General features: G+C 50.9%; 1 pseudogene; it reads left to right on the forward strand.

Annotated features, from left to right (window-relative positions):
* Nucleotides 1-7369: 7369 nt before the first annotated feature.
* LOC125507255 (dehydration-responsive element-binding protein 1B-like) lies at nucleotides 7370-9056 on the forward strand (annotated as a pseudogene).
* The last annotated feature ends 2025 nt before the right edge of the window (nucleotides 9057-11081 follow it).

Here is an 11081-nt window from a genome sequence, read left to right on the forward strand (position 1 = left end):
TGTGTCACCCTGAGTCAAATTCACAGTTGTCTCGCCATTTTTCCGGACAGTCCCTAACATATCACACAGCTATAGCACTCCGCCTCCTTCTGTACTTGTCACCCGCACTTTGCATGTGCACCGAACACCACAGAATATACGGTCATGTACTCTCTCAACTTTTGACAATTTCAAATTTTCCGTCACTTTCTCAGATTCTCCATGGTCAACTCTTGTCCATCTTCCGGCACCGATAGACCCAGTCACCAACTTGAATCTGGTACTCGTCAACACTGCTTCAGCACCCTTTGCACAAATTGTCTAACCACATGTCTGACCACCAGTGCCTTGGCCTGTCGCTGTGTCCCGTGCTTACTGCATGCCTCGCCGCTATCACCACGTCGAGCCTCTGCTGTCCTGGTCGAGTCTCTAGGGCCGAGGACCCACACCACTCAACCCTCTACTGTAGAGAACCATCGGTCATCACCAACCAATGTCGAGTATCACGTCTCAATCAGACCACTGGTACCCAGTCCGACCCACGTGTCTCTCGCTATCCGGCTGAAATAGGTTTTAACTCTCCATGCATTTACGCCGTAGCCCCTCCATCAGCACAGAGTGTAGTCATCCACCAGACTCCAGCTCCACCTTCAACATGACTACATGGTGGTTGTACGTGCCACCCCGCACCCCGTTGACTTCAAGCACTCTCATGTGGACACTGCCTTGAATAAACCCTGCATCATAGTCTGTCGAAGCCGCACAAGCCCTCAGGCCTGCACCACGTGTTTTCATGCCCTAGAAGTCGGCCACCATCAGCATCACGCTCATATGTCATCGTCGCTGAAATCATCACCGTCTTCCGCTTTGACCAACATCCATGTCAGTCCATCAGACAATTCAATTCGACCCAGGCGAAAGTATCCGACTACAATCATGCTCCACCCTGCGTCGTGTCCGCCCGCACATCTCCGTGCATTGCTTGACGCCCTCTATATGCATGATCCCACGATGCCCTCCAGGCTTCTCTAATCCTTATACGTACGCCACCAACCTGCCAACATCCTGGTAAAATCCCGTGCGCAATTCTCAACACATCCAGAAGAAAAACGGATTTCATGGTAGTCTCCATGGGTACACCAAGCATGTTTCCATAACTCGCAACACTCCTTTTTCTTCATCTCATTGATGTCCATGCCACACGTCTATACCACACATTGTAGATTCTTTTTGTTCTCAACAAATCCTCACGATGTCCTCTAATTCATGTACAGCAAGTGCCTCAGCCTCGGTCCCTTTGAACGCTCGTACGTCAACCTGCACGCCGCTAGCTCCGCACGAGCACAGCACAACGCCACCAGCCTTTTTGCATCCACGTCAATGGGCCATTGCACGCCTGCTAACCAGCAAACTTTGACTTCAGACAAAGCTAATGTGCAGAGTAAAAAGGACCGGAGGGAGTACATCCAGGCCGCACGCCACCGCCGCGGCAGCCTTCCGCATTACGCCGCCGCCGCTTCCGATCGATCGAATCGATCTATACACCATTGGAGTTGTGTCCTAATAGGACACTTATATCTTAGACAGAATAGAAGTTGTGTCCTGATAGGACAGAATAGGAGTTGTGTCCTAATAGGACACTTTTATCTTTTTTTTTAAACTAGGACACATGTATCCTAGACCGCTCATATATATGAGGGATAGACACACGATGTAACCTATGTCAACATAATAGCACAGACGCGTAGGGGGAGCTGGCGCCAGGGCAGCCGGGGTGCGGTATTGTGATGGTGTCACGGGGAGGAGCACCCGTAGTCAGGCCCCGGGGATGTAGCCATGATGATGAACCTCACTAACAAATCTCGGTGTCATGCTCGTGTAATTGCTTGGTCCTTGATAGATCGACGGAGCGCCTCGGATTATTCTAACATTCTAACAGCTACAACCGGAGACCAAAGTTGTTAATCAGATAGAGGTGATCCAAATACGCTAATTCAAAAGATGTGGCCTAGAACCGAATCCAGGTCAGGCGGTTAGCGCTAACGAACCCACGGCCATTTTTTCACGTTTTCACGGTCTCCTCAAATTCCTCGTAGCCACGCAAGCTGACGTGGCGATGTGACGTGTCTAACTATTCTTGTGTGTAGCCTTACATGTCATTGCAGTCGTTTCTTCCGGCAAATAGTGGTGGCTGTTGGTGTGTCCTCTTCCATGTTCGTTTAACTGCAGTTGCCATGTTGTTGAACTACAGTTGCCATATCTAACAACTACAGTTGCCATGGTTGCTCAACTGCAGTTGCCATCTCAGGTCAAGTGCCAGATGCCATTTTTGGACAACTGCAGCTGTTGCCATGTATGGTCTGTTCTACTATAGTTGCCATGATTTGAAAACTTTAGGAGTTGCCACCTACTAACACTAGGCAGTTGCCATGTAGCACTACAAAAAGAAATGGCAAAATAATATGTTCGGGTAAAGAGAGTTGCCATATGCTTACAAGCACACTAGGCCAGTTGCCATGTACCCTGCAAAACAAATGGCAACTGACAGCTTTGGGTGTGGGAGAGGAGACGGGCATGTGGGCGAACTGATAAACGCCCACACACCAGCCCCTCTCCGTGCGTGAAAACTGGCGTGTGGGCGAACTGCTAAACGCCCACACACCAGCCCCTCCGTATGGTGAAACGGACGCGTGGGCGATCGGATGAATGCCCACACACCAGCCCAGTCCTACATGGCATAAAAAATCTGGCAAAACATGCCAAATTCGTGCAAACACAAACAGACGTTGATCCATATGTGTGGGTAAATCTGGACGTGCAGCTCGAGCTTTTAGGCTCAGCTCGCGCTCACTGCGACTCGGCCCAAGCCAGGCTCGGCTCGAGAAGTAAAAAGGCCGAGCCGAGCTGGGCTCGACTCGGTCCAACTCGCGAGCTAAAAGCTCGCAGCCCAGCAAAGCCCAACAAGCAAAATGCGCCTTAGTCTAGCCCACCTAGGCTGCTCAAATGACTACGGAGAGACAAAATCGGTTTACAAAAATTGTTCTATGTCTTGATAAAAGTTTAAGAAAATACGGATAGCGGTTATGTGGATGAGTACCACAACCATTCTAACCATTCAACTACTAGTTGGTTTCAGTACCTTATTTTTTTAGAGTTATCAATAACATATTATTGTGTTTGGCAGTATGATGTGTGTTAGTTAATTGTCAATAAAAAAAGATGTGCGTCAGCTAAGACAATTTTTAAAGCCCGTGGCAATGCGCGGGCATTCTATTAGTGGTTATTAAGTTATGAGCAGAGTTATTATCTATAAGGATTCATTGCATGAAAAAAACTTTTTTTTTTTATGAGAGAACGAATTCATCCAACATCTAATATACTACTCCCTATGTAAAGATATATAAAAGTGTTTAGATCACAATTTATGATCTAAACGCTCTTATATTTTTTTACGGAGGGAGTAGATGCAAGCAACTATTCAAGCTAATCTAACAAATCGGTCAGAGGTGTTCCAAATACGCTAACCTAAAATATGTGGCCTAGAACCCATCCAGGTCAGGCTGGTAGCGTTAACGAACCCACTGGCGTTTGTTTTCACATTTCCAGGGTTTTCTAACATTCCTCGTAGCCACGCAAGCTGGCACGGCGACGTAATTAACGTGTCTCACTATTCCTGTCTATGGCCAATAGGGCAAGATGCCTAAGTCTAGGTATGATGTGTCACTTCCATTTGCTTGCTTTTGTGGGTACTAGCAAGATGTCTGTGCATTGCACGGAACATCAAGATGCATTTTTTAAAATAAAACATATATTATGATTGACCCATGTGGGAGTAATCCTATGTATAAAAACTAATGATATCTCGAGAAAAAGAAGAGAAAATATAAGGAGGAGTGGGACATGGTGGTGATTGGTGGTCGGACCGAGAGGAGGCATGGGGATGGGTGATGTCGGCAGCGGCCGCCATGCCAAATTGTTCCAGAGGCTTCCTTTTATAATTGTTCAACAATAAAGTTGTGGAAAAAATAAGGATGAACGAGGAATGACCTTATCTGCAAATGTTGAGAGATGTGCGGGTATCTTTTTGCAAATTTAGAGCAACTCCAATGGGGCGACTCAAAGGGATGGCGCATTTGTCCGCTTTTTGTCCGTTTGGGTCGGCCGCCCGCCCAGCGTCCGCCCAGTTTTGCATTTGGGTCGGCAATGCGCCCAACGCGCCGACCCATTTCATGTCCGCATTCAACTTTTGAATTAAAAAAGACCCGCGGCCGATCATGCCAGCGGCCATGTCTCATGCCGGCACCATGCCAGCACTGGCATACAATGCCGGCTTCAGAAAATACCACAGTTCCTGCTGGCGCACTCGCTCGCCAGCCGGCCGGCACACATGCCAGCACGAAAAAAATGGTGGGACTTGGAGTTCGACCACGCCACCGCGGCTCCCGTGGTCATGCCCGCACACCTGCCGGCATACAAAAAGATGGCCCTCGACACCATAGATCAGTCGTCCTGAAACTTGAGCATGTCGGCCTGCATCTTCTCGAATCACGGCCTTTTCCTTGGAGACAAGGCATTGAGATCCACCTTCATGATCTTCACCCCGGTCATCATGCTTGCAAGAGCCACTTCTTTCGCCTTTGTCTTGGCGTTGGCGGCCTCGATCTCTAGCATCTTCGCTTGCTTCTCGGCCTCGAGCTCGAACATCTTGGCTTGCTTCTCGGCGTCAAGGTCAAGCCTCCTCCTTTGGATCTCCATGAAAGCGCTCATTTGCTCTTGTTTGAAACGCCGGCGCTCCTCCTCCCTTGAGTCCTTCTTATTCATCATGTCGTCCACGCTTGCGATCAAGGCGTTGGTGGCCGCATCTCGCTTGTCCTCCTTCTTGGAGTTGGTCTTCCCCCGCGGCCGTGCCGGCTCGCCCTCCCCAACATCCTCCACGGCGCCCTTCCCCCCACGTGACTTGAGCGCGGCATATTGTGCCTTGAACTTCTCTTCGTCCTTGATGACACGATAGCAATGGGAGAGGTTGAAGCACTTGCCATTGTGTTGAACCTTGAATGCCTCCAAAACTTGAAATGCCTACAAAATGTCTCCATGCAAGCATATGGGCAAGTGATAGCAAATGAAGACGTAAAAAATGATCTTGATGGCACAAAAGAGGCCGACTTGCTTGCTATCATACCATGTCTTGCACGCCGATGCCGCTCACAGGGCGGGCCTTGACGCTCTCAAGGGTGGCACAAAACTTATTGCAATATTGTTGGATTACCCTCCACCGCTTGGAAATGGAGACCCACCTGCGCGTGCTCACAAATTGGTAGGGTGGAAACTTCTTGCGCTCATGAAACTCGCGGTGCACACGAGTCCAAAAGGTTGAATGCTTTTGCTCGGCGCCCGTCTTTGGGTCTTGTCCAATGTCTCGCCAACACTCGCATAGAAGCTTGTCCTCTGCAGCTGTTTACGCCTTCGTGCGTTTGCTCTTGCGCTTCGGCTTCGGCCCGGCGGCTTGGTTGGCGAGCTCGTCCTCGAACAAAGGCTCCACTTCGATGTCGCACTCGTCCTCTTCCTCTAGTCCATAGTCATCCGGGAACTCGTGGTCGAGGGGGAAGTCGTCCAGGTCGATGCCGACCTGATCACGCATGAAGTCCACCTGATAGGGATCATAGCCAGCGGCCGGCGTGAACGCCGCGCGGCCGTCCTGGCTTTGCGTCTCCTCAGGATCGTAGCCAGCGCCCGGCGCACCACCCTCGAAGATTAGGTGTTGCATGTAGTCCTTGTCGACGGCGGACGGCATTTCCTCGAACAGGTTGCGGACGTCCGGGAGACCGCCGGCCGGCGTCTATCGCGCGCGTTTCCTCGCGCCGCCGGACGACGAGCCACCGACCACCGGGGCGGCGTTGAGGTCGATGGGCGCGGGCGCGGGTGTGGAAGGCGCGACCACGCTCACGTCGGGTGAGCACTCCCCGGAGAGGCGGGAGGTCTGCGGGTAGACGTGGAAGCCGGGGACCGGGTTGCAAGCCGATGCACGGGGTGAGTCGGGCATCACCATCCGAGGAAATGCCGACGAGCCGGTGCTGGCCGCGGTGACGGCGGCTTGGACGAGGTGGTGCTGGCTAGGGTTTACCCCAAGCATGTAAAGCACCTCCCTCGTTACAGCGGCGACGCGGGCGTTGGTGAACTCCTGCTGCGCGGCGGCGGCGGCGGCCTGCGCAGCGGCCTCATCCCTCGTGTCCGCGGCGTGCCTCCGTCCCTTCCTCTTGGCCGACTCCCTTGCCCGATGTTCGGGCGTCAGCGCCTTCTTCGGCTTGGTCGCCGCGGCGGTCTTGCGCGGGGCACGAGGCTTGCCTTTCCCGGAGGGGGCGACGGCGTCGGACGAGGCAAGGGAGGCGAGGCCGGCGGCGGCATCGAGGTCGAGGTCGAGGTCGATGGCGTCCTCCATCGCTGGTTTGGGGGCGGGGGGGGGGGGGGGGCGCTCTGGCGGGAGCGTTTTTGGGAAAATGGGGGAAAATGGTTGTGGCTGGCACCGACAAGCGGGCCCGGGGAGAGGAGTAGGCGCGCGCACGTCCGTCTCGTGTCCGCGCCGACGCAAATCCGGCTCAAAAATGGGCCTGGAATGGGTCGCCCGCGGACGAAAAACGGACGCGCGTCCGTTTGGGTTGGCGCGTTGGGCCGCCACTTTTGTCCGCGTCGACCCAAACAGACGTGGGCGGACGAAATGGGTCGCCTCATTGGAATTGCTCTTATCATAGATTGCTTTCTGTCCGTCAGATATAGATCGAAGGGTATATTTTGTAAGATGGCAGGCACATCATTATCATCAACTCGTTTTTTATAAGAGTAGAAATTATAAGATGACAAGTCACTACTAGTGGACATGTGGACACGGTACAGGTTTCCAGTTTCTTCCAGCGAATAGTGGTGGCAGTTGGCGTGTCGTTTTCGTGACCATAAGAGGCAAGCAGGCACAACTTTGATTGCACGATATAATATATGGTCCAAGTAAAGCTGCCTATCTACGTCAAGATCATCCATCGCTCACCCAGTGGACGCCGCTGAGTGTGAGGAAGCAGGTGGCTCTCTGGGCCTCCTTCAAAAAATCCTATGGCCAAGTGTGGTTGATGCCAGGATATTTCATCCTCTTCTTGTGGCGACCATGGTGACAACACGGCAAGAATGAGTGAGATATTTCAGTGGCCAGTGCTGACTGTCCTTCAGAAAACGACCTTTGCCTGGGGGAGGACGTTTGCTAAAAATAGAAATGAGAGGTCCCTAAAAGATAAAATAAAAGAAAGGACGTTTGCTAAAAATAGAAAAAGAAGTGGCCAGTGCTGACTGCTCGCTCGCGTGTGTCAGCGTGAGTGCATTTCCACCCGAGTGACGCGCCGGGTAGCCGCCGCGCTCTCGCCTATATATGCTTGCCCCGCCGCACTCCCATTCTCTCAGTAAAAACACCATCGCTCAACGTGCTCAACCATCTCCACTAGCTCTCGACTCAGATGGACGTCGCCGACGCTGCCTCCAAGTCCGGCCAGCATGAGCAGGGTCACAGGACGGTGTCGTCGGAGCCGCCGAAGCGGCCGGCGGGGCGGACCAAGTTCCACGAGACGCGCCACCCGCTGTACCGGGGCGTGCGGCGCCGTGGCCGGATCGGGCAGTGGGTGCGCGAGGTGCGCGTGCCCGGGATCAAGGGCTCCAGGCTCTGGCTCGGCACCTTCAACACGGCCGAGATGGCGCGTTGAAGGTGCTCAGATGTACGGGCAGTGTTTTTTTTTGAAGGTTGTAGTAGGCAGTTTGAAATTTCCGGTTTCTACTTTTGTGAGAAATGGACCCTAGATTGCTTATCATTGTCATTCCTCAATTATTGGTAGACACTCCACGAATCTCACTCAAATATTTTATGACGAAGAAAATCAAACACATCACCCCGAAAAAAAAATATCAAACACATCAAACCCACCTATATGTCTGTCAAAACGTAACCCAATCGAGCTTCCAAAATCGACCGTGGAAGTTCGGGCTAATAGGCACCCCTCAAGGCCAACACATATCTGGGACGGGTACCAGGAGGACCGGACGCACCCGGGCACATCCGTAATATCACATCCGGCCTAGCATGACCCATATAGACCTCACTTCATTCCCACTAAGAACCCCATATGGAGCAAACCTAAAAAAAATTCACTCTCTGGCGCTTCCCCTCCACTCCTCGTCTGTTCCTCTCCCCCTCTCCATCCCAATGTTGAACGCCGACATGGCAGAGATGCGGGAACCGATGACTGGTGTGTGTTCGTCCTTGAGGTAGACGTGGTCGACGAGGAGGAGCTGGCCCTCCGCATCGTGCAACAACGCTCACGGTCGACATTGTCACCTTGCATGATCGTCTATTTCCATGGTAAGACAGCTAGGATGATATTTCCATGGTTCGTCTATTTTTAATAGCTTTACTATGCTAGATCATTGCACACACGGGTACACTGCCATAGGCATTTATTAGATGGTCCATGGTTTCTATGCCATACTTATTGTTATTAAGTTACAAACACAATTATTGTATCTGTAGGGATTCGTTGCATGAAAAACAATTTTTTTTCTTACGAGATAACGAATTCACCCAAGATCTAATCTACTAGATTCGTCGCCGTCGTCGCGTTCCAGCAGCGGCAGCAGCAGCAGCAGATTATTCTTCCAGTCGCGTGTCCAACGGTGGAGGCGGCCACCAGCCCGAGCAACACTCTTTTTTACATGTCGTCCCGCGACTTGCTGGAGGTCGACGAGGAGCAGTGGTTTGGCGGCATGGACGCTGGGTCGTACTACGAGAGCTTGCCGCAGGGATGCTCATGGCGCCGCCGGACGACAAAGCGAGGCAGGAAGACGCCGAGCAGACCGGCGTCGTGACACCGACGCCGTTATGGAGCTATTTGTTTGACTAAGTCAGCACGCAGTACTATAAAGTTGTATAGTTGTGTTGTGTTCATGCCGATTCGGGAAGAAACGGAGTAGGCAGTTTTTTTTTGAAGGTTGTAGTAAGCAATTTGAACTTCCCGGTTTCTACTTTTGTGAGAAATGGACCCTAGATTGCTTATCATTGTCATTCCTCAGTTATTGATACTGAACTCAGAGTATCTATCATGCAGGCACTCCACGAATCTCAGTCGAATATTTTATGACGAGGAAAATCAAACACATCAAAAGACGTCCCGGTTGGACTTTGGTCCATAAAACCATCTATTGTCTGGCACCTCAAACCCTATGTCACGAAAACGTGACCCAACAGGACTCTCAAAATCGACCATGGACGTTTGAGTTAATAGACACCCCTCAAGGCTAACATATATCGTGGCGAGTACCAGGAGGAGCGTCTGTCATGTCAGATCCGGCCCATTATGGCCTACACGAACCTTACTTCATTCCCACTAAAAACCCAATTTGGAGAAAACCCTAGCTCTCACTTCACTTCCCGGCGCTTTCCCTCCACACCTCGTCCGTTCCTCTCCCCCTCTCCGTCCCAATGTTGAGCATCGGCATGGCGGAGATGCACGAACCCAGCGATGAGGACGACTGGTACATGTTCGTCAATGAGGCAAACGTGCTCGACGAGGAGGAGCTGGCCCACCGCATCGTGCAACAACGCTCACGGGTCGACATTGTCATCTTGCATGATTGTAAGACAACTAGCATAATATTTTCATGATTCGTCTGTTTTTTAATAGCTTTACTATGCTAGATCTTTGCACAAATGGGCACACTGCCATATGCAATCATTAGATGGTTTGTACGCCATATTTATCTCTACTCCTAATGTCTGAGTTGGTAGTCTCGCCTCACTCCGGTTAATTTTTTTGCACCGTTTTTATCCCACCAACACATTTAAACCGGATTTCAGCCACGATCTATTTAAACCGATTTTATCTGCCAATAAGATCTATTTTAATGGTATTGGTACTTTTATATGGAATGAAATAAATCATGATGAATTTTTAATTAATTTCGAAAGACCAAATCTCTACCATTAAAGCAAGACCAAATCGTCGTGATGGTTCAACATCCCACACCCTTGTACTCACATGCATAATCATCTCCCAAAAAAGGGACCTCCTCCCTCCTTTCCCCGAACGAACGCACGAATAAAAGCCAAAAAATAAAAGGAAATAGTCCACGTACGCGCATCCCACCTCCGACTCCCATTCCCCAAAATCGCTCGCTCTCGATCTCGTGTCTCTCCATAGAGGAATCTCCGCCGCCGGACCCTCCTCCCGTGAATGGCAACCTCGAACGACAACACAGTGCAGACAAAAGATTGGAGGGGTTGGAGCGCCGCCGACACTGCCCTCCTTCCTACGGCGACCTCGAACTGCAGCACCGCCGCCCGTCTCCCGCCTACGGCGACGTCGAACAGAAACATGGTGCAGCCAAAATATTGGAGCGGTGGGTGTGTGCCCTTGCCATCTTGTCTCTCCTTCATCGAGTCCAAGAGGAGCATGATGCGGGAGGGCAGACGATGACCCAGGTAATCTCCCTTACCCTCGCACCCCATCTTCTCCATGTATGAGGCACTCCCACACCGGCGCACCCATCGTTGTCCTCTCCCATGGCTCCTCCCCCCGCCCTCTCCATCCCACCAAATCACCCCTATGAGAAACCATGCCCAAGCTGCAGAAAATTGAAGTTATCTTTCATGTAAATGTTTAAAGAAAAAATGATTAGGTATCTTGGTCTTCAGTTCTAGTACAGTCCAATATATCCAGTGGAGTGATCCCACATTGCACAACCACCTTTACTGAACAGTTGACTTGCTAACCATTCTATTCTTCAGAGTACAAGGCGAAGTTATTTGGTTGTTTTTTTGTGAGGAAATGACATTTTTCCGCCGATATATTAAGAGGGAGAAAATAGCAGCAAGCAGTATGTTACAAATCAATGTTGTAAGAAATAAGCAATTGCTACAGCCCAAAAAATAAAGAAAAGAAGCGGTCTTAATCTGGCTCTGGTGGAGGTTCATACTCACAATCTGAGATCCAATGCATAGTGACATTAGGTTGTAGAATGTCCTGCTTGATGAGGTGGACAATGATGTCTTCATTCATATTGGAGGATTCAAAACCTCT

Source organism: Triticum urartu, chromosome 5A (assembly GCF_056163025.1).
Source record: "Triticum urartu cultivar PI428250 chromosome 5A, HENAU_Tu73, whole genome shotgun sequence".
NCBI lineage: Eukaryota > Viridiplantae > Streptophyta > Magnoliopsida > Poales > Poaceae > Triticum > Triticum urartu.